General features: G+C 40.7%; 1 long non-coding RNA gene across 1 annotated transcript; it reads right to left on the reverse strand.

Annotated features, from left to right (window-relative positions):
• Nucleotides 1-8,510: 8,510 nt before the first annotated feature.
• Nucleotides 8,511-20,210, reverse strand: LOC128782546 (uncharacterized). The gene is made up of 3 exons (XR_008428839.1): nt 20,123-20,210; nt 15,329-15,369; nt 8,511-8,646 (listed from the first exon to the last, which is right to left on the reverse strand). It is a non-coding gene; the product is annotated as an uncharacterized LOC128782546 (long non-coding RNA).
• Nucleotides 20,211-20,921: the final 711 nt, after the last annotated feature.

Consider the following 20,921-nt stretch of genomic DNA (forward strand, 5'->3'; position numbering starts at 1 on the left):
ATCACCAGAGCAATGTATCACCACTTGCAGTTTGCTGTGATATACAGCACATGCTCATTAGGAAACATCTTTGTCCTCTGTGATTGTCTTGACTGTCTTGATAAACAACAGCTCTTGCAAAATCATTTTTTAACCTGACACAAAGTTGTGCACTAACATTAGCTCCAGGTGAAGGCAAACCTAGGAAGAGTGTGGCAATCATTTGATAATTTGTTGTGATATGGATTAACTGCAAGGGTACCTTTCCCAGTCGCAGAAGTACCCTCTTCCCCAATCTTCTTGCACAGCTTTGTGTACTTTGCAGCAGCTTTGATTTGCAAACCCTTTATTGCAAGTGGGTTTTGAAAGAACTGTTGTATGTAGTGGGGCTTCTGTTACATGCTGGAGAATCCAACTTTTAAAAATATTTTTCTCCATGACATTTGTGGTGTTTTGGAAATAAGCAGTGTTTGATCTACAGCATTACTGAGGGTAAGATAAAAAGAAAGCCACAGGTTTTTTTCATTGCTGTAGGACCTTCTTGAGACCAATTAAGTTTAAACAAAAAAGTTTGGTTAATTGTGGGGCCTTGCTACCATACCAACAGAGAAACATGCACTCTCCTGGCTTTCAAGAAATGAGGGTCACAAGCAGCCCTCTGGCAAGGAAAGCTTGGGAGACAGAAAACCTCTTGGTGGTAGGACACTCTCTTTGTTTGCAATAGACCTTATCACATACCGTGGTGTTTTTTTGGTATCTTTTAAAACTTCTTCAAAACCTTGAAATAGACATGGACCTCTCTCTCAGAATCTCTGCCTATCTGGCAATGCTGGCACCCTGCTCTGTGTGCTGTTCCAGTGTCATATCAGTAACTCCCACTGAATGGCAGTAGCAGGCTGTGGCTGTAATTCTGGCACAACTAAAATGTTAGGTGTTACATTAAGTGTGAACAATAACACCATTTAAATGTTGCACTGCTCTGAGCTAATCTGCACACCTTTCCAGTACTTTATAAATACATGTTGTATTTACAGTTCTGTGGTTAGATTGAAGTAACCTATTACCACAATGATAGTACTCACCCTGTATATTTAATATGATAGAAAAAAGAGATGTATGCTGTGAGCCTGGATAAGGCACAGTCAGATCAGAAAGTCACATCTTTCTCCTTAAATAAGGGATATACTTGTGGCTTTACAAGTCTGTGCTATGATGAACAGAATTAATCTTCCTCATATCTGTGGATTATATACGATATCTTTGTACAAGGGTGGTGTGGTCTTAGTAAACACTTGGTACATTTCTTGCCAAAGAGTTCTCTTCCAGAGTGAGGAGAATAATCCATATTTAGAAAGGCAGCAAATGCAGTGATAATATTCCTTGATTAAGGTTTCAAAAGGATGTCAATAATTAATCTTCCTCATATCTGTGGATTATATACGATATCTTTGTACAAGGGTGGTGTGGTCTTAGTAAACACTTGGTACATTTCTTGCCAAAGAGTTCTCTTCCAGAGTGAGGAGAATAATCCATATTTAGAAAGGCAGCAAATGCAGTGATAATATTCCTTGATTAAGGTTTCAAAAGGATGTCAATAGTCATAGAGGTCTGTGGTTTATAGCCTACAAAAGGCATTCCTCAGGCGTTTTTGTGATCTGTATGCACACAGAATTGATTACTTGTGCTTTTGTGGTCATTGTTGTATCCTGGGGTTCGGGTTTATATTAGGGGTTTTTAATTTATGTTAGATAACCAAGTTCTGTAATCCCGCACACCCCCCGTGTTTCCCCTCCTGTGGTTGTTCGCTCCTCTCTGCGTGCTATTGGAGCTTACCCCAATCACTCCTGCAGACACTCCCCATCCTTGCCAGAGAGTTCCCCGCCAATCTCCCTGATGCCTCATCCCCATTAGCCCAGGGACCCGGGAACCGCCCCAGCCCCGTCTCGGTTGGTCGCTGTTGCTGACGTCACTGCCACGGCAGCCGCCCCATTGGACAGGAGGCCGTGGATCCTCTTGCCTCACCCCTCCATAAAACCCTACCCCGCCGGCACCCAGGCGCCATTTTCTCCCATGCGAGTGTCGGGAGCGGTTGCGTCTTTTCATCGAACCACACCATGTGTGACCAATAAACCGTTCCTACCCAGCACGGAGTAAATGGACAAATTCCTTACTTCTTTGCCAGATCCCTAGTGCACGGTTACAGTGGCTGGCCAGCCCACGCGTCCAGGACACGGAGCTGTGTCCGGGAACCCACAGCAGAAAACCCTGGCAGCACGTGGAAGCTACGCCACAGCCAGGCTCCCAAGAGCTGTGTGCAGCCAGGGAGAACAAAAGCAAATGCTGCAGTCATTTGTGCTCAATGCAGAAAAATATCTATGTCTTTCCAGCCTGTATTTATGAGAATCAAAATGAGGGGCCAGAGTTTATGACCTCTGGTTATCAAAGAACCACGGAATGGCTTGGGTTAAAAATAACCTTAAAGATAGTCTGTTTCCAGTACCCTGCCAGAGGTAGGGACATCTTCCACTAAACCAGATGGCAGAAAGCACCATCTAACTTGGTGTTATGGTGGTGGTTATGCTGAAGAATTTCTATGCAGTACCCCATTGTTATCACTAGTACCCTTTTGAACTGTTCAACTTTCTCATTTAGCTTAAATGATACCATGAGATTGGGTAGCTTATCACTGAGATAAGCTCTGCTCAGATTGCTATCAAAACACCAAAAATCAAACACAGCTTCATTGCACCAAAGACTTATTCCTCTTTAGTCTCCATTGTTCTCTGTAAAACATATCGCTAGCTAAAGGATGCCAGTGGCACCCTGGCCTGTAGCAGCAATAATGTGGCCAGCAGGAGCAGGGCAGGATTGTCCCCCTGTACTCAGCACTGGTGAGGCCACACCTCAAATCCTGTGTTCAGTTTTGGGTCCCTAGCTCTAAGTAAAACATTGAGGTTCTGGAACAAGACCAGAGAAAGGCCATGGAGCTGGGAAGGGTCTGGAACACCAGTCCTAGGAGGAGGGCTGAGGGAGCTGGGGACGCTCAGCCTAGAGAAAAGCAGGCTCAGGGGAACCTTACCACTCTCTACAACTGCCTGAAAGGAGGCTCCATGAGGCTGCTGTCCTCTCCCAGGTAACAAGTGAAAGGACTAGAAGAAATGGCCTTAATCTGTGCCAGGGAAGGTTAGATTGGATATTTGGAAAAATTTCTACACAAAATGGGCCGTCAAGCATTGGAACAAGGTGCCTGGGAAAAGGTCACTATGGCTGGAATTATTTGAAAGACATGTAGATGTGGCACCCAGGGAAATGATGCAGGGGTTGACCTGGCAGTGCTGGCTTTATGATTGGATTTGCTGATCTTAAAAGTATTTTCCAACATAAATGATTCTATGATTCTAGAGAGATAGACTTTTTGTAACAGAACTGCCCCACTCAGCATCTCTGAATCCTTACTTGGACTTCAAGTAATAAAAGAATGTGGAATTAATTCTGCATGTGACAAATTCTAAAGAAGACAAAAGGAACCTTAAGCTTAGCTTGTATGGAATCACACTGAAACTGCATCACTTCCATCACTGCTGGAAGATTCCCAAATAAGCACCACTGCCATTTTACAAGTAGCTAGCTTGCATGTTAGAGGTGGTTGTTGCTGAACAGATGGCCACCAGCAGCATGTAGGCCCATGGAAACTAATACTTCATTTTGAAATATATCTAATAATTGGCCCTTTTAAACCACTTTTGAATGTCTCCTTGTTAGTATGGTTACGTAAATGACACCCTCAATTTTTTGAAATGTAACTGTAAACTGAATAATATGGAGTTGCAGGTATTTCTGCTGCTACCAAATTAAGTAACAACATGTTTTTGTAGCAATTAAAGTTCTTTTGCAAAATGTAATAATTTGAGTATCTTTTTTTTTTTTTTGGTGCTCTTATCTAAAGCATAGTTAAGGAATGCAATTTTAATGCTGGCTGCTCAATAAAGCTGCATAGAAAACGAACTGAATAGTTTAACAGAAAGCTGATTTTTCACCTTATCCAGGACTTGACTGATGATTAGGAAAACAAATAAAAAGCACCGTAATATGCCCCAGTTACTTTAGTCCGTAAAGAGCTATCATAGTTAATTACTATGCATATTTCATACAGCTAGACCATAATTACTGTTTTCTGAACTAAGCATCACTGTGTGTAGCTCACTGAAACATCTGTTCTACAGGTTCTAGTTGTCCAGGGGAAATAAAGGGATGTTTTTTTCCCCTGAATATCACTGTTGAGAAGACCCTAGTTCCATTACAGGAACAGACTGAGTGGCACAGCTTCAGATCAAACACTATCTGCATTTCTTGTCATGGCAACTTTATAAAGGGAGTGGAGGCCGTGGAAAATGAAGACCAAAAAGAATAACCAGAGACAGTGGCATGTGAGTGTGAGAAGAAGAGCTCCTTGATTTCTGCAGGGTAAAGCACAGCCTTTAGCAGTATCTTTGATGATGGAGACTACAATAGGGTCATGATGGAGAGGGTTATTAATGGGGAGCTTGAAAGGGTAAACGGCAGAGGTAGTTGAGCAGGAAAGGAGTATTATGACAACCATAACAGTTTCAGTAACATGTGTGTGAGTGTCTGAAGCTGTATAAAGGGGAAAGAAAGAGAAGCAAAGCCAGAGAGCATGAAGATAGGGGAGGTCTCTGCCCTCAGCTCCAGGCTGAGCTCTGACCACAATGAAAGCAAGAAGCAAGCTTAGACCCTGGGTTGTTACAGCTTGAAGATGATATTTTTCTTCCTTGAAATCTAGTCTAATGCAGTCATCAAGACAACGTTATTTTTTAAAAATAAAAATTCCTCCCACACTAAAAAAAACCCCAAAAGCAAATAGTTCTGCTTGTTGTCTTACCCCTGACCACCATCTGTGTTGACCAAAAAGCTGACAACAAGGATACTGAGTCCTGCCATCTCCAGAAGTTGCTGATTTGCCTTTGCTACAGAGTTTGGGCACATGCTGATGGGACACCACACAAAAGAACAAGTGATGCTGATTTCAGTGCATATCAGAGGAAACTACAGAACTTCCTTTGGGAATCAAGCTAGAACTGGGGAAATCGGAAGGAGATGTTGAGAGCCACAGCAGACTTCAGGTTGGAGAACACCAGGGGTCTGTGGTCAAATCCCTGCTCAACACCAACCATGGGTTTCTCCAGACCTTTTCACAGATGGATGTGAGTATTTCACAGCCTCATCAAGCAACCTGCCCCTGTGTTGACCAAAGTGCTGTAATAAGGGCCAGTTAGAGGAAAAGTAGAAATTTCAGCTGCAACAGATCTTAGGATACAGACCAATCTCAAATGCAAACTGAAGTAAAATTCTAACTGGACCTGTAACTTCATGGGTTTTTGAGACCAGAATTTAGAATTTGGCCTAATTCTTCAAGATCTTTGATGGCTTAAGAAAAAATACTAACACATGAGCATGTTTATTTGTTACATAAGTGGGTGCTTACACCACAAAACATGAGTGGATGGTGATGTTGGAAAACAAATATTTTTGAAAGGTTATAGAATCATAGAATCCCAGGAACAGGTCAGGTAGAAACAGATCACTGGTCATCTGGTCCAACCTCCCTGCTCAAGAAGGGCCTCCCAGGGTGCATGACACAGGATTGCGTCCGGGCAGTTTTGGAGTATCCTCAGTAATGGAGACTCCACAGCCTTTCTGGGCAATCAGTTCCAGTTTTTGGTCACTTGCACAATAAAGTTCTTTCTCATGTTCAGGTGGAACTTCTTGTCCATCAGTTTCTGCCTGTTGCCTCTTCTAGTGCTCAGCACCACCCAGAAGAGGCTGGTTCCCTCCTCTTGCCTCTCACCCTTCAGATACTTACAGGCCTGGATGATGTCCCCTCTCAAACATCTCTTGAGGCTGGACATGCCCAGTTCCCTCAGTTCTTTCTGTAAAAACAGATGCTTGTGTTTTTTAATCATCTTTGTAGTTCTTCACTGCATTTGCTCCAGGAGCTCCATGTCTCTCTTGTCCTGAGGAGCCCAGAGCTGGACACAGCACTCCAGGTGTGGCCTCAGCAGGGCTGAAGAAGCGGGGAGGATCACCTTCTATGACCAGTTGGCAGTGCTCTTCCTAATGGCCCCCAGGACACCACTGCCTTCTTGGCCACAAGTACACACTGTGGTTACCTACAGTGTTGTCTGTGCTGCACTGTTGTATGATAGGCTAATGGTTTAGGACCCATTTGTGCTTAAAAAAAAGCTCAACTGAAAGAAAGAGCTACAGTGGTTATGAGATTAATTCATTCCCATTTTGAAAAGCCTGATTTTTCCTATCATGTGCCGAATAAAGCATAGATGTATGTTATTGTCATTCCAAGAAATGATTTCCTTTGCAAAGAATAATATGAGTAATTATTCAGGGTGTGAGGGTGGGAAGCCCCTGATGTAAGTGCAACAGGGGCATATGGCTATTCCTCATGCCTCCCAGGAGTGTGTAGGCACAGGAAGCCAGCCCAGCCCCATGCAAGCAGGGGCAGGACAGGGCCCCCTGCACGTAGTCATTCTCAATGCGCTCACCCACTTGCATGGTCAGCAAATAGTGCAGACAATGCAAACAGAAGGGGTTGGAACAGAGCTATCTCAAAAGCAGTTTAGTCAGTTTTTTATCTCCTTTTAAGAAGGATTACCACTAGTAATACTAATGTGTAATTTTTAAATGTTTTTATCATTTTAGGAAATTACAGTGGAAATATCTAAAAAAGCAGGAGAAATCTGATCGCCCTGGCATTTATAACACAGGCAGCAGTGTGAACAGCTGATGCAGAGATGCCTCATCTGTCCTAAGTTAAACAGGGAAGAGGCCTGTGTTCATAACTCAATGTTAAAATTAACAGGATTTCTTTTGAGAGGAGTGCTGAGCCATTGATGGCTCCGAATGCAAGACAAGTTTGAGGATTTTTTATATAGTATTTATATTTATTATTATTTATATTATATTTATATATTATATTAGTATTTATATTATTTATATAGTATTTTCTTATACACATAGTAACACAGTTACTTATTTATGAATCCCTTGTTTAAGATCTGGCAGTTTGCTTGGTGTACTGGAAGTGTAAGAAAGGCAGTCCTTTCTCCAAAATGCTAATGAGTCAAGTGCCCAGGTTTTTTTTCTCAGTGTCTTCCTAATGTGAGGCAATCAAAAGGAGGACTAGATCAGTACTGGCATAGAAAAAGCACAAGCTGTTCTGAAAAGCCCATACCATGGAAGACTCCTGTTTTTTCCATCTACAACCACAACACCTTGGCCTGGCAGACTCACAGGGTGGTCCTGTCCCTAGAGAAACTCTGTTTCCTGGGCTTGGTTGTGCTAGAAGCAGCAAAAATAACTGTGGTTTGTGCTCCGGTTATTTTGCCACTCCTGATGTGGGACCAGAATAGGAATCATGGTTATTGAGGAAAAAAGTTGATTTTTAAAATCAATCTTCCTGATAGTCAGCTGTAATTAGGAATTGGCTTAAAAATGATGGTTTAGATGAATGAAAATGTATTTCCTCTCACCTCAGTAAGCACTCTGCAGGAGGCCAGGAGCAGCATAACACATCTGAATTTGGCTTTCCTGGGAGGTGAACCGCATTCACCAGGGAGTAAAAAGCCTGAAAAGGGATCTAGTGATGGAGATCTAGCTGCTGTTTTCAGGTACCTAATAAGAGTTAAGAGTTATAGAGCCAGTAAAGGCTCTGGATACAGAGCCTTTTTCAAGATATAAGGATAAAAGGACACAATTTGCACCAAGGGAAATTCTGATCATGTACTAGGAAAGGGTTCCTCATTTTGACTGTCTTTACACTAAAATAGGCTGTTGAGGGATGCTTTGGGGGATCTGTCCTTGGAGATACACAAAACCTTTTTGGGTGGGGCCATGAAAGATCTAATGTAATTTTGGTATCAGCTCTGTTTCAAGCAGGGATTTGGATTAGAAACCTCCAGATTTTTCTACCAATCTATGAAATGAATGAATATATTAATGAGGTAAGTTGATAAATTAGGACTAATTATTCAATGTGATTTTTAAACTCCCAGAGACTATCTTACTATTCAAGGTCAACCAGTTAATACAGAACATGGGAAAGCGTGTTTGATCAGACTCCTCTTAGGCAAAGGCTTAACAGAGAAGCCTGTTTTGTCTCTAGCACACTCTCCCTTTATGCATTCCTCCTATGTCTTAAATAAAGCAGTATGTGTATCTGTGAGGTGATGACAATGACTGTAGATATGTTTAATGGAGCACAATGTAGCATGGTATATTACAATTATCTATTCTAAACAAATGTAAGTGGGCTCTGTAATAACAATTGGGGGTGAATATACTATTTGATTATATCTGTTTTTAGATAAAGTACACAACCTTGACAAGCTGAGCAAGAAAGTAAGAAACTGTGCATCTATTATTCTCTTCTAAGAGCAATCTTCTTGCTAATGTGCTCCTGTACCACCTCCAAAAACACCTGTGATATTTGAGCAAGATAATCCTTTTGCAATGGGGCTCTCAGTGGCACCGCAATGTCTCTTTGCAATGGTGGACTTTTCCATTTGGATCCTTTTCCATTTGGATTTCATTATTTGCGCTCAGCAAATCCGTCATCACAGGATACATTTGTGTCTGTAATCATAGAATCGCAGAAGGGTTAGGGTTGGAATTAATCATTTAAAAATCATTTAGTCCAACCCCCTGCCATGACTAGGGACACCTCTCTGGGCAACCTGTGCCAGTGTTTTACCACGCTCATTGTAAAAAATTTCTTAAATTTCATCTAAATTGAACCTCCTTCATTTTAAAATCATGATCCCTTGTCCTATCACAACAGACCTTGCTAAAAAGTTTGAGTTCATCTTTCTTACAGCTCCCCTTTAAGTACTGAAATGCCATAAGGTCTCCCCATATGTATATATTGGTGGCTCTAAGAGTTGGGAATTGATATTCCTTTTCCCTTTGGTTTATGGTAAATCTTCAGTAATATGACCAGAGCCTGGAAACACTCTCCATGTTAATGTTTCTTGCCTGAGCAGGGTGAGCAGGGCTTGTCCTCAGGCTGTGGGACAGCTGTCCCAGCCACCCCAAGATAAGGCGGGCAAGAAAAGAAGGAGGGAAAGGTATTTGTCTCCCCCATCCCTTTCAGGGACTACATGTGGGCACTGGGTGATGAATATTGTCTCCCTGTGGAGAAGTGGTGAGTCCTGGGAAAGCTGGTACAGCTGCATGACAGATGGTTGTCTCTTGCTAGGCAGAGGCAGCAATGCAAACAGGGGGTCAGGCCAAGTGCATTGACTTAAAATCTTAACTTTAACATTTAATTAACATTTCCAAAGTTTCCTTGATCCTTATGAGACTTTTCCATTCCTGTTGAGAACCAGCCAGTATTGTTGTTGGGCAGATGCCAGATTTCCTGGCTTTAAGTATGTAAGTCTGAACCGCACTAGCTGTTTCCCAAGCTTTATGTCTTGATCTCTGATAACATATTCACATCTCAGATGGAAATAGCAAGTCTTTACAGAACTCCAGATTTTTTCCACCCAAGTATGTGTCTGTGCACATACCCTGCAGCCAATCTGCTTGAAATTCGCATCCAAGAATTGCACCAAGGTTTGAAATCACTGCTTGTAATGTGGTTTGTTTTTTTTTTTTAATGAAAATATAAAATATACATATCATAGGATATAAAATAATGCATCTATGGCTGGTTGCTGGGAAGGGTAGCTTTCAGCTCCAGCAAGCATGACAAACATGAAAAAGGATATAGAGGTGTGTAGAATAAAGGGATCCAAAACCAGAATGGAGCAGTGAGACTTTAGAAAGGTTTGGGGTGAATGCCATTAGAAATCTCCCTAATGAACACAGCACTTGGGTCTTGTTAGAAAAGCCTACAGAGTAGAAGGCCAAAAAGAGTGCTTGGAGAGGCCGTCCCAATGATTTAATTGTACATCTAACCTGAGCTAATGTAATACAGTCTTATACACCAGGAGGATAAAATACTTGCTTAGAAAGCCTTGCTTAAAGAACACTCTTAAAGGAAAATTCATGTGTATTCTGTATTGCTATGTTGGCATATTCTGTATGCTGAATATGACATGGTACATTTGAACAGTTTCATTGTCTCCTCTGACTTTTTGGGGGAGACAATATTTGTTAGAAGTATGATTTGGAAAAGACAAATATCTGAAAGGACAAATGAGGAAATGCAGATACTTTGTGAAGCCTTAATTTGTGATATAAATTTAATTTGTTATTAGTCTTCTAATTCTTGCTCTGTTTTTTAACTCAGGCACTGAAATCCTGCAAATGGTGCAAGTCACTCACATGGCAGTGCATGGCCTTGTCTGCTTCTGTTTGCTCAAGACAGTTATTCTTATCTCAGGTGTATAGTCACCAGAGGGAGGTGGACACATGGGCCTGCTCTTCTCACACTCATCCCAGGGGAAAAACAAATAAGTAGTGACCAGAAAAACTTCTTCAGGTTAATGCATTTCTATGAAGACCTTTTCAGGTGATGTCTGCTATGGGCTTATTTGAAAAATATAATTAAAAATCAATATAAACAAGCAAAACCAACCTTTTCCTAGATATGATCATGTCTTACTGAGGCAGCCATACCTCAGCCAGCAACACCATCTCAGTAAAGTGTTTCACCTGCATCAACAGAGGGCACGATTCCCGTAAAAATCACCCTCACTCTTTTATTTAAATGAAACCCAGGCAAAGCTTAGCTGCTAATGCTTTGAGCCTTTGGATCTTAAAGAGAAAAGCATCTGCTGCTGCTGCTCCCCCACACAAGTGTCCAGGTGGTTTTGGGCGGGCATTCTGCATTTCACAAGGGCATTGTGCAAGTGTTAACGTAAGTGGACATTATCCAGGCTAATTTCCCACAAGCTGTTGAGGTAATAGGTCTCCAGTTTTTTAAACTGGTTGTTTGAACCTGACACCAAAAATCCTTTTAAATGTAGCCTATTGAATCTATGCAGCCAAGACTTGTTTTTTTCTGGTGGTTGGTGTGTCTATGTTCCTTGTGGAAGCATCAACAAAGCATTGCTTTCATAAATTTCAGCCTTAGTCTGTATGTCACTGGATTTCAGACAGATCCTTCTACTTCAGTAGTTATTTGAGAATAGTCAGGGCTCATGGTTTGCTGTTATAATCCTTCTGGTTATCTCTCCCTGCAGCACATCTTACCATCTGCTTTAGCATTGCTCCCTGGGGCATCGAAATTCCTTTTTGCTCTCTCTTTCTAAAAATTGTATAATTGCCTTCATTTCTCTAGTCAAGGAGGAGAAATTAGCTGATTTTAGAAGCAGAATAGAATTTCTTTTAGGATTAGCTTGCAGCAGAGTGTCTTCAGCCTTGGTGGCACATGGAAGAAAGCCCTCAGACCAGTATACACCATGGTCCTGGGGGATTCAGCTCTGGGTTTGGGCTCTGATTTAGTTCCATCTCCCATGGATGTAGAATAGCAGTTTTGCTGTGGGCACACCAAGAAGCAGCTGAGTGTGTTACTGAGCTTGAGGCAGACGAGGGCCCAGGTGGGAAGGAAGGGAGGGCTTCCTTTCCTTTTCCCCATCCTATTACTCAGGGTGGATGAGAGTTGCAGGCGCAGCTCAGTCTTGCTACCTGTGCTTTAGAGAAGCTAGAGAGAACTTCTGGGTGATGTTTGTCTGAAATGATGAAATCATGGGAGATGTTACAGCAAATGTAACATTGCCTGCACCAGCTCCTGACAAGGCGTATGTTTTATAAGGAAACCACAGCAGCAGAGTCCTTTTTCAATGCTTCTGAGAATAATCCAAAAGAACATGGCTGTTCTGCATGTGGGCAGGAGCAAAACCTGACAGTCTAGCAAACTCTGAAGAACAGTTATCCAAAGAGACTCAGCTGGGCAGTAGGGACAGGAGCCCAGCTGTGGCTTTCAACAGCAATAGCTGTTGACTTGGGTATCTGGCTATGGCCACTGCTATTACAAAATGGAGGCTGGTGGAAGCTATGTGTCACCCCAGGGTGGCATGGAGACGGTCTGAGATGAGACTCATTCTGGAACATTATGTCAAAAAATAATGGAACAATCTTGTAAATGCTTTCCCTGTGCTCTTGATTTTGTTTTGCCATTTCTGGATAGAGTAGGGTGTTTCTCTCATCTTTGAGTTCATTACCCAAAACTCTAAGGAAAAAATAATAACTAAAAAGAAAGTGAACAAAAGCAGGGGTTGTGTGCACCGTGTTGCAGATTGCTCTGCATATAGGTGAGAAACTGTGTCTCACAGTTCCGACTTGGGTACTGCTGAAATAGAAGTATCCTAGGAGATGATGTTTAGACATTGAAGCACTTAGTGTTTGCAACCTTGCACTAACTTCCCCATTCACCCTTTACACTAGAGCTCTCCTTGAACATGCAGCTGTGATGGAGAATGTCATACTGGAATCCATTTAATGTCCTCTTGAGAACCTTTAGAAGGCAGATTCTTAGCTGATATAGGTCAGCATGACTTGCAGGAGCTGACATTTTGAGATTCACTCTCCACTGAGACTAATTAGATAATGTATGGGAGTAAGTTCATGCTTTGCTGCATGGAGTGAGGTCTGTGCTGGTTTTCATGCAAGAAATCAGTGGAAGAAGCTTATGGCTGGGAATAGCAGGCTGGTCTAACCAGGCACCTCCCAGTTTGTGTGGAAACCCTTTTGGCTTCCTTAGGGTCCTCAGAAATTAATCAGCGCAATCAAAAATATTTCCTCTCTGCTCCCTCCAGGGTTCACTATAGGCTCAGAGTTTTCTTAACCGACCTGTAAGAGGAAAGGTAAACCATGCACCCTGCACGAGTCCTCTCTGTTGATGGTCCCTCCTGCTTCACTAAGGTGGCCAGATAAGGGGAAGGTTAAAACTCTCATTACCTAGAAGCTGTCTGAAATTGGGAAAGGACTAAAGTCACCAGCTTGGGAATTTCACAAAGTAGCTGTCGGTTTGACCAAAGCCAGGCTCAAATGAAGCCTGCCTTTTAAAAAGCTTTTAGAGAGTGAAATCTTGGGCTGACAGGAACAAGGCATTGTAAAAATCAAGCACTAATAAAGTTATCTATTTTAAGCTTGTTGTGTGTATAGGAAGAAAGAATAATACAGTATAATTTGAGATATTGATGTGTTTGGAGCTGTTTTTACTTTAACTTCTGTAACAGCTAGTGATGGATGACACCATTCTAATGAAGAATATTCTTCCATAGAAAAGTAGTGATTTTCTTCCACATTTATTGTCCTTTGGATTTTGAGTTATTTGTGGTTTACTCTCGGTTGCATATTATATTATTTTCCAGTTTTTTTATTTTGCTGAATCACAGCTTGGTTTTCAATTTCCAAGGGACGCAGGAGCTGGTAGCTATTTTGTGGGAATATATCCTGCAGTGCTGGGGAGTAGTGTAGCTCAAAATACAAGGGACACCATAAAACAAACAAACAAACAAAGAAATAAACCAACCCCACAAAAAAACCCAAAACAAAAAACCCAACCAAACAAAAACAACAGCTTGTGCTTGGCTGTAGTAGTTGGATTTAGCACAGTGATGTTCTTGTTCCTGGATTGTAGGGAAAAGCAACAGAGAAGAAAAGTCCCCAGCATCAAGGGCCCTCCACCTCATGTTTCAGAAGTATATTTTATCTGTAAAATTAAATTTTCAATTAGGTGTAACAGATACCTCTAAGGAAAAGAATTTATTGATATGCTGTGAGGTTCTGCCAGAACAGCTTTTTCAAAATGCCACTATATAGAAAGCAGGAAAGGAAAGCCTAGATTTCTGCTTTAACTTTAGAGAAAGCAAATAAGGCAACTGCTACATCAGCTGTGGTCTTTGCTAGGCTGTTTGCCGATAAATGAGGAGAGATGTTTGAATGCCATAATTAAATATCTCAAACATCAGGCCATCCATTACTTTTCTTTGAGTGAAGAAGTCTGTAGAAACACAGTCACTGCAGACTTGCTGACTCAAGCCCTCTCTGTTCCAGGGTCAAAAGAGAGTTGCTAAATACAATTCTGACTAAGCTATTCAAAGACATTCCCTTCAGGGACATGTTCTTAAAATTCAGTCTGTGAAGATACATGACTGACTGTGGCTGTGATTGCTGTGGCAGTGAGAATTGCTGCTGGCCCATTGGAAACAATCTCCTAAATAATGGAAAGAAGGAGCCTGTCATAATAAGATTTGCATAGGAAAATTTGTCTCTAAAATTCACAAATTAATTAATTATGTCTGGTAACAACAAGAAGTGTCCTCTCTTGTGTTCAGTCTAGAAGATGTGTAGAGCAGTATTTGCCTCTCACAGGCTTCTGACAAGTGCAGTTTTGCCTTTGGAAAGATCACAGTTAAAGAAAAAATTATGGCAAGACTCAAGGAGTAAAGTTTGCAGAGGGTACAATTTTACTGATTCTTCACATGGGAGAAAAATATAGGTGCCAGCTGAGCACTTCAAAGCACATAAGCCAGATCCACAACTGTAGTTAAAAGTCTATTGGGCTCTCTTTCAGGTAAACAATATTTTCTGCCCAGACACTGTACTGGGCAATATTTTTTACCAGTTCCAGTTATTGGAAACCAGTCATTGCCCAGTACAGTGTCTGTACAACCAGTGCAGCATTTTCCATTTCAAAGTAAGGTGTTATTCCACAGGGTTTGGGGGAAAATGGGAACATGCCATCTGATATAGAGAAGATCTCTACAGAACATGAAATATTCCAAGACAAAGGTTTGCAAACATCCCAGCAATTCCAGCCTAGCAGCATGGTTTAGGAGAGGAGAAAGGGTAAGCATCCACAGCTCAGGGAGCCTGTGCAGTTGCAGTCTGCTGTGTGGAGGAAAGGCCATGTACCCCAGCCGCGGAAACAGGGTAAAGCCTGACGCTTCTTGGGGAAGGAAGGTGATCACAGCCTGATCCCTTTAAAATGGAGAGGGAATTTTGCTTTCCTACTGTGGATTGATTGAATTCAGACTACATCTGTCCTAGGTGTTTAGTAGAGAAGATGGTACAGGAACAGGGAAGAGGACAGTCTGTAATTTTAAGTGCATATATTTTACATGTCTCTGGTTCTAATAAGAATTCTTAATTCTTCCTTGCTGTCTGTCCTAAAATACATCTTTACTGAAGTATAATTTCTACACTTCAAAAATGAAAGTTCAGTCATTGTGATTTTCATATTACTATTTAAAATTGAACTTTGATGGATACAAATGGTGCAAAGGTCTTAAAAGATGCATACACAAACACTACTGTGTTTCTCAGCCTACAATATTATGGATATAAACTAGTGCTACCATACCTCATGGCAAACTTGAGACATTGGAAGGCCAGCATCTTTTTCTACAAAATAAAAAATGGGATAGAATAAAGCAAGAGTAACCTGTTTTGATTGCTAATTCTGTTCATAAAATGCAATCAGGCCTGAGATTGGGTATATGATGGAGTGAAATCACTTTCCCAGTTTCCACTTGATGAGATGTTCCCAAACAAATACTTTGTTAACTCTGGAACAAATCAATGTGCTGAAGCAACCTTTGGGCCCCAACTTCTTCTTCAAGGAGTGCATGGTTTGTGTACGTTAATGCATGCAAAGTCAGAATTTTCCAATTGATCTGGTATTCAGAAGTAAAATATAATAGCTGATAGGCATGCTTAGCCTTTCAGCAGCAGGAAGAAGCCATAACTGTCTTGTGAGAGAATGCTTTGGTACTCAGGCATGTTCACATTTGACAAAATGAATTTTTTATCATTCTGAAACACTTCTGGCAGATGAATAAAAGTAATTCAGAATATGTTACAGTCTTTAGGATTAAATTATGACTATCTATGGTGTATTTTGCTGTATAGTTTATCAACTAAATGGAACAATTATCTAGAGGTAAATTTCACTCTACTTTTCTATTAATCTCTAAATAGATAGTGTTTTTCATGCTGTGTTCCAAAATCATCTGCAAAACATAATCTGTTGTCAAGATTCAAGTTGTTTGGCTGTAGCACACTCTTTACAGTTAAAAAAAATCATAATGCAGCACTCTGGTCTCAAAAAAAAAAACCCCAAAACAGCAATCAAAAATCCTACCAAATCCTGGGATTGTTTATTTTTAATTCTGTAATAAAACCCAGATAGGCAAAATTTGGTTATTTTCAGCATTTTAGACAAACTGTGCCTATATAGATAACTGTGTACATGTGAGATGAGACTCCAGTTTTATCCTCTGCTAAGAGGGAGTACTATATGGAGGCTATATGTGAATTTTTTATGATCAAAATATATAGTACAGCTGTGTGAAAATCTTGAATAAAACGTACTTAATTTATCACCAAGGGTAAGAATATGAATAGCGTTATAATCCAGACTTTCTGAGTCACTTTGCCATCATCTGCATTTTCACATGTCTTAGCAAAAACCCATTCACAAGCTTTGCTAGAAGCAAGGCTGGAATGTCTTTTATCATCTGCTCCATTTTCATTGTGCCTTATGGTTGAGAAGTTTCCATAAAGCCTTATGGCAGTTATTGTTATCTTCATAGATCTGTGTAGAATCACTTCTCTGCACCTTCTAGGTGTAGAATATCTTCTTTAAAAGGGCTGGTTTGAACTGCTGTGGCAGATTAGTGACTGTCACACTCAAGATGTACCCGCAGATTAACTTCATCACTTGAAAAAACATAAATAGAGCTTATGTTTAACATTAGGTGATTCTCACTCTCTCTGTTCTCTACATTAAGCATACCAGACTAATACTGGCTTGATGCAAGCAGTAAGTAAATTAGAATAAATGTACAGGATACAAAAGCCTGAGATGCCAAAAGGTGGAATTATACAGATTAGTTCTCAGAGATTTGTTTTAGGCAGGCAAGAACTATTTGGAAAATACTTTTCAGATATTGGGGTGCTGCCTTTTTGGTTTTTGGTTTGGATAGTTTTGTTTTGGTGGTGGTTTTTGGTTTTGGGGTTTTTTTGGAGGTTTTTTTTTTTTTTGAGATTGAAGCTATTTCCATACAAAAGAGAAAAACGTCAAAAGGACAAAAGTATGTCCTCAGCTACTAAATCTCACCAGAGACCCCCACACAAGCTACAAATCCATCCCCTCTGCTTCAAATTTGCCTTTACAGTCCAGCAGTATGACAGCAGTTTAACAGGACAGTGATGCAATACAGTGAGCCTCTGTGGTTCCAGCTTTCCCTTGCTCTCTGACTGCTGCATCTGGGAAATAACCAACCTCTGGGAAGCTGTCTGGAAGCTCATGAACCTGCTGGAGGCAGCTGGCTGCAGCAATGTCACAGTCATGCCTGCTCCTGCCTGGCAGCCTTCTTTCCGAGTCATTTCAACTGCATGCCCATATCCACAGGACCCTAGCACCCATAAATCACACTGACCCACCCCGTAAGTCTTGTCCTCTTCATATCTTTCCATTATGAGCATTACAGATGCATTGGCAGAGGTACAATGCCTCAAAAATCTCAACAGCAGTTTTCATTTCAGATGTGTTATTTAGCTCTGCTCTAAGACTCAGTTTCTTGTCAGTGAAGAGTTTCCATCCTAAGAAATAAATCAACTAAATAGGAGACAGTGACCCAAGACAAGGGGTGACTCATTTGCCAATTGAAGCTCAGCTTTAAATACTTCAGGACAAGAAAAATATGAACAAGTTTTATATTTTGGTTGTAGCACTAATGTTTTCAAATGGACTTTTGAAGTGGTTTACTTTTTGGAGTTCAAAACCAGCTATGTTTAGCATGTAGTAAAATAAGTAAGCAAAAATATTTCATTATAATTATGTCTGTACAAAAATAACATTCTGCAGAAGTTAAAAAGTATTCTAAATATTTTACATCTGTGAGAATACTAATTAGTTCTTTGTATGGTAGAAATATTGAATGAAGCACTGAGAAATGTTTATGAAGGCAGTCTTTATACAGAGGTTTAGTAGAGAGAACCATATATTCAGTTTGAGCATTTCTGTGTGATCAGATACATTAATAATGGCATTCTGTTTTTTTTTTTTAACTAATCTGATAATTAGTCATTTTTGCCAGTAGGGTTGCTAGTGTTTAATTCTCAAGTATTGAAGAAAATGTGATTTTGTTAATGCACAATTCCTGCAAAGCTGAAGATGGATGTACAACAAATACTTTCACACATTCCCTCATGTCTGCCTCATGGCCAAGGCAAGCATCTTATAACAACTGCATTGCCAGTAACAGGGGTTATGACTTGATTACCTAGTGAAGATCCTGAAGTAACTTCAGTTAAAATAAGCTTCAGTTAATATGAGCATGTTAAATATATCCAAAAATCAGTCTCTTAAAGCAGAATCTAAGATGGTTTTGCATTGCTTTTTATTACAATTGTTTGGAGTGGGAGCTTGAAAATGGCGATAGTGGATGAGTTTCTGATCTAAACCAGTATTCAGCAATGAATGAAGCAGCTTTGAGACACACATGAAAAGGTTCTGATATGGGCAATCATAAATTAACCTTTCCAGAAAATAAAGCTTTTTATAATCCTGTTTGATATGGGAAGCTGGTGTGTGCCCTGCATAATGAAAGCTTATAACATTGCCAATATCATGGCTTTTTTTTAATTAAATGTTTTAACATAATGATAGTTTTTATCATTCACAATGTAGTTCAGTTATTGTTTTGGATCCTGTGAAGCTCTTTCCCTTTGGGGTGGAGGAACATGTAGCTCCTGGATAATGCTTTTTTTCCAGTAATTTTCAAAGCAGTTCTAAAGAAGGTCACTATAATGAAAATATTCTCTTTTTTAAGCTGCATAATGAGTTTTTTGAGATAAACTGCTTAAGAAATGGTTTCACAATTTAAAGTATGCCATTCTTTATATACATGTAGGAGGGAAGAAGCAGAAAATCTACCCTGCTTTCTTTTCAGCCATCACTTGTTTTCAGTTATTTTCCATAAGGTTTCCATTTTCATAAGATTTCATCTTATATAAAACACAGAGAATGAAATTACTGCCAGAAATATTGGAGTCCATGTATTATCAGCAGGTTTGGGTCTCTGTTGTGAATGATCCCACTCTATATTTGGCCCTCATTTAATCTGAACTCATGTGAATATTAGCAGTGTTTCACTGTTTCTCAGTCTTGGGACCCCAAAACCCCCTACAATTCCAATCTGTGAGTCTGGCAAGTGTCCCCTGAGCTAAACATCTGCACTTTGGGTTTTCCTGTTGTTTGGCAATGAGGAGCAGGTGTGTGTGTGTGTTATCTCTCCTTTCTGTGACCATCTGATAAGCTTTGTGGTGCCTGCACAGGAAATCAGGACAACACACAATGTGACACTGGAAACACCATCTTTCTGCTCTCCAGCTCCAGCTGTCTCACTGGTTCATCCAGTGGAGGTCCCCAAGGCAGAGGGCAGTGATAGCAAGGCTGTGGGGTTTGAGATGAACTGCTGTGGCTTCTGATTACTGGTTCTGAGCAGCACTACTTGGCTCTGAAAATGAAGATTATGCTCCACACTGGAGAAATGCAGGAATTATGTCAGTAATTTGCAACAGTGTTGGGAAACTGTTTTTGAAATTATTAAATGGATGAATTTGCAACAGCAATCTGAGTCTAACCCTTGCCATGGCCAAAGCAGTGATTTAGGCTCATTAGCTGGATGAAACACAGCAAAACAATTTTGAACAGCTTTTGTTACAAACTGTTTGTAAGTTATTATTTTAGATAAGTCCTTGATTTCTTGTCAACATCATTAAAGAAAGGTGGTTTTGTGAACCACTTAGCTCTATGATTTATGTGTTTCCAGATTGAAGGTGTTCCCCACCATGTTCTTCTTCCTCCTTTTTCTCCTGGTGTGAAAAACCTTAGTAGCAGGTGCCAAACAATTATACATTCCCATCAAACTTGGCTTTGTATTTCTCAATTCTTCTGTCTTACTGAGCCATGTATTTAGTTTTTAGGTATCTTCCTTGCCCTCTGGGAACACAGAAGCACCAGGAAATCTGAACTCTCATCTTACATTTTTGAATAAGTTTCTAATCTGCAAGGGCTGCTGTACTTGCACAGATCCATGGCAGAACTCCAGCAATGTGCAGCAGGAAAGAGGTGTCTTGCATTACTCACACTGGGGAGGCAGCAGCTCCTGTACCCAGGCACAGATTGGCCCATCCCTGAATATTTAGGGCAGGTGTGATTCCCTGGCTGGCGCTTGCCCTTGGATGCTACTGGAGACATGAGCCATGAGTAGCAAGGGTTACTGGGCCATGCATCACTCCTGTTGAAGTCACCATGCCTCATTATGCAGTGATAAGTGTATGTTCTCTATCCCCCAGCCCTCTGAGGAGTGCAAGCTTGTTCATTAAAATAGCAACAATGAGGGTATGAGACTGTTTTCCCACTAACAAAAGTGCCGAATTAGGCAAACTGTGAACAAAAGGAGCAGCTCTGCAGAGAGAAGTTTTCTACGAAATCCACGTTCTACCCCAACAGCAATCAGATCTTTAGCTTGTGTAATGTTTCATTATCCAGACAACATTGCTCCAGCACCACAATTTTGATTCAATGTCTGGTATCGAATGCTTTATTAATTTTTAATTTTCTTTATTTGCTTCAGTGGAAATACCCAACTAGCACTGGAGACAAATAAAAAATTCTGTTGCCTCACACATTTCATTAACCTTTCCTCTGCCTTCAAATTCTTCCTTCAAAGAATTTCCTTCTGAGGCTTCACTGTCATGTCAGGAAACTATTTTTTTCCCTTTTATGGACACTAGGGTGTATTTAAAACATGATGCTCCCAAAGTGTGAGTGCTCAGGCATGTTCAGCCAAGAGATGCCACACACCATGGCCTCATTTTAGGACAGTTTGGGAGATCAGTAAGATGTAGTAGCCAAGACAAGCAACTATGTGTGACTGTAGCCT

This window comes from Vidua chalybeata, chromosome Z (genome assembly GCF_026979565.1).
Source record: "Vidua chalybeata isolate OUT-0048 chromosome Z, bVidCha1 merged haplotype, whole genome shotgun sequence".
Classification (NCBI taxonomy): Eukaryota; Metazoa; Chordata; class Aves; order Passeriformes; family Viduidae; genus Vidua; species Vidua chalybeata.